The sequence below is a fragment of the Brachycentrus maculatus genome, unplaced genomic scaffold (genome assembly GCF_059751285.1).
Source record: "Brachycentrus maculatus isolate JH-2025_06_01 unplaced genomic scaffold, ASM5975128v1 h1tg000451l, whole genome shotgun sequence".
Taxonomy (NCBI): Eukaryota; Metazoa; Arthropoda; class Insecta; order Trichoptera; family Brachycentridae; genus Brachycentrus; species Brachycentrus maculatus.
Window position 1 is genome coordinate 1 of NW_028281198.1, and position 3,648 is coordinate 3,648.

General features: G+C 28.9%; 1 non-coding gene across 1 annotated transcript; it reads right to left on the reverse strand.

Annotated features, from left to right (window-relative positions):
- Positions 1–3,297: 3,297 nt before the first annotated feature.
- On the reverse strand, positions 3,298–3,369 carry TRNAG-UCC (transfer RNA glycine (anticodon UCC)). Its single transcript has one exon. It is a non-coding gene; the product is annotated as a tRNA-Gly (tRNA).
- Between the last annotated feature and the right edge of the window lie 279 nt (positions 3,370–3,648).

Below are 3,648 nucleotides of genomic sequence, written 5' to 3' on the forward strand. Positions count from 1 at the left end.
TCTCCGTCCATCGATATATTCCATTATCATACATGAGCCGCTTTCAGCCGACATAAACATATTTTAGGCCTCGTACATATGCTACTAAGACAAAATAGAGTTTAAATAAGGTTGAACTTGTAGGGTAGAGAATTTATATATGGCGCTTACCTCGTACAGTCGAGTCATTTGAAGGAATTTGCTTAATAAACGAAGTAAACTACTTAAATGTGCAATAAATGCGTTATTTTAAGATTATTTATCCATTTAATTTTCCGAATGAAGTATTTCGTTATTTCATATGTAAAGTAAACTTACACTTACAGTGATAATATCAACACAATTAAATGTTGAATAATAAAAAATAATCAATATGAAATTGAATTTGCTTTACCCTGCCACGCGTTGCCATAGATCAGTCTAGTAAGGTAGAAAAAAACAAAGAGAAAGCAAACATTTCTAATACATCTAATGCAATGCTTGTATGTATAAAATATTTAAGCAGCAGTCAAGAAACACGCTGTTTGTCACGACCATTATTTATTATTGGGTGGGTTGCTGTAAAATTACGCTGTCATTGCAGTAAAAAAGAGCACTTTTGACATATATATTAAATATATAAGTACATTCAAATGCCACATTTTGTCAAAGTCTAAAGTAATCGGTGAAAAACTTAGGGAGAATTGAAAATATTAACAAACGAATACTTTTATTATTATTTAGATTTACTACAGTATTACGTTGTAAGAGAATCTGCTTCATCGCGTATTTTATCAAAGATTTAACACTAAAATTTTCTTGTTAAATAATAAAATCTACGAGCCGTCTCCAGTATCTACGATGTCTGGAGAATATTTAATTTTCTTCATCTCGGCTATTAAGATTTCTTGAGAGTTCAATAAATTTCGCGTTGCTTCGGCGACTTTTATTAAATGTGCAAATAAAATATTTAAATTAAATTTAACAAAGAATTTAATTAACCATTTCATTTCTAATATTATTTAATTATTCTAATATACGCTTTATAACAAAGAGCAGATAAATCACATACTAAAAAAATTCTATTTCAATATTATAAAAAACATATGCTTAAGAAAGATCGACATTTTATTCAGTAAATATACTGTAGATATTTCAACAGAGACGAAGTTTTTTGTTGTTGAAGATAATAAAGAAGTGAGTTCATCGACAAAACGACTTGGCATTGGCTTGCTTAAGTGATTACACTGTGTTCAGTATTCTGCCTAGATTTGAAAAACTATTAATATCTTGATTTATAACCAAAAGAGATTATGCAGCATTTAAGTACAATCATATTTTTATTTTATTTTATAATATAATTTATATTCAATGTCACGAATAAGACAAAATTGCACGTGTTTTTTTTCTCAAACTGAAACTACGTTTTAGACAATTTTACAAAAAAAAAACATTTAAAAGAAAATAAATAAAAATGTTTTTTAAATTTATTTTTTAGTAAATACTCTTTCGTCACATTTATGCTATTTAAGTTTACTTTTCAATACTTTTGCAAGTACTTTCGTTTATGAAAAATTTAATGCTTAAAATAATTGAAAAATCATTCACCCCGAATTCAGATTAAATGTAGTTTTATATATGAAAAAACTTCAGTTGTTACTAAAATTATTTGACATTTACGACGAATTTCCAAAAAAATGGAGTTGATATATTTTTCTAAAAATACTCTATGAAATTTTCCTTTCACGTTTCTATATTCTTTGTTTCACCCTATTCAGCATTCACCCCATTGCCCTTCCTGCCTTCCTATCAATTCTGATAATTTCCTGATACATTAGCAATAAAAGATAATTACTATTACTGATTGGAAATATACTCAGATAATTTGGAGGAAAAGACGAGTTGTGCTTATCGGATTACGTAGGAAATAAATATGAAAATTAGATGAAATAAACATATTTTGAATTGAGGTTTTACTTAGTAAATACAATCAATACTCAAAAACCAATTGTGACACGTGTTTGTATCTATTTTACATCATTTTCAAATTTCTTGTGAAGCTTATTCTAAATTTTAAAGTTGGGTCTTTGGGACGTTGATGGTTGAAAAGGAGGATGGGACTGTTCCTACTTATATAAACAATATATGTATTTTTTAAATTTGTGTAAAAATCATTATCTATTTCTTATCAGCGGGAACATTCAAATAGGAAGAGGCTTTAGTCATTGTCATATCGTTAATTACAAATTTAATTAAATTTTTAAAATTATTAGACTTCATATTATTTCTCTTCATTCTTTCATCGCTATTTGTACCCAGATGGTGCAAAGAGCACTTCATCCAAATAGCACAGTAGTAATGTGATAGATAGTGATGTTACACGATGGCAAGGTGATCAGTCCTGCACTCTAGATTCATTGGTATCGGAGATGCATATATCTTATGGGATACCGATGACGAACGTGAAGGAGCTTAGGATAAAAGTCACTGCTAAATGGAAAAAAAATGATGGAGGAAAATAGAACAAGCAGAATAGAATCAATAGATACGACACTCGAGGTGGCATACCTATATTCGTACTATCTTTTGTAACCCCTACGAAACATCAATCAATTCACTTAATTTTGAGTGTGTCCAAATACTTGTTTATAAATCTGGGTTTTATCTACTGATGAGTTATTTAAACATTTCGACATTTGATGAGGATGAATATGGAAATCTGGGCATTGACAGGGCTTATGACCTGTCAAAAATGAAAACTTAAACGGTCTTCGACAGGTCATAAGCCCTGTGTGGCAAATTCCCATGTTGAGATGTCAATAAAAATTACTCCTGAGTGGACAAACCTAAATTTGTGCACAAAGATTTGGATGCACTTAAAACATAACTAAAATCATTCACTATTATTTACTTACGACGTTTCATTGATAGCAATATATCTTTACATGCTTGGATACATGCTTTTAATAAGTATAAACTCATTCTGTTTAAACACATGTTTTTTTATGAATGACAGTGTTCAGTAAAATGTGTTAGTTTAATTGGAAAGGAAATAATGTAGACGAAAATAATTCATTTTACTCATTTTAAAATGAATACATTTTATTATACCCATTTAAAACAAAAATAAGGTATAAAATATATATTTTACATTTTAAAAGTATTGTTAAATTTGTGGGATGGTAATATAACACTCTCCTTATGATTCATCGATTGCTTTGTATAATACCACTTAAAAGTTGAATGACACAAAGTGAACGATGAATTATAAGTAGTGTTTAAAAAAAATACTGAGGATAAAAAAAAATATGTATAAAAATATAACTAAAAAAATATGAGTGCGACGGCCGGGAATCGAACCCGGATCAACTGCTTGGAAGGCAACTATGCTGACCATTACACCACCATCGCCCGTGGAGTCAGTGCCAATTTACACGTACTAGTAGAAGTGAAAGTGAGATTTGTGAAAATAATTGTATATCATGAATGTAAATATGCATATTGAATATATACAGGCAAATTATGAACGTGTTTTCGTATCTGTTGTGAACGAGTGAAAGGTATGAGCAAATGGTGGCGAAGGTAAATTTAGGAAAAAATAATAATAATGGACAATAAATGTTTTAATAATTTTTATACAACTTTTTTAGTTAAAATCTAACCATTAAATTTTAAAATACATATCTATTT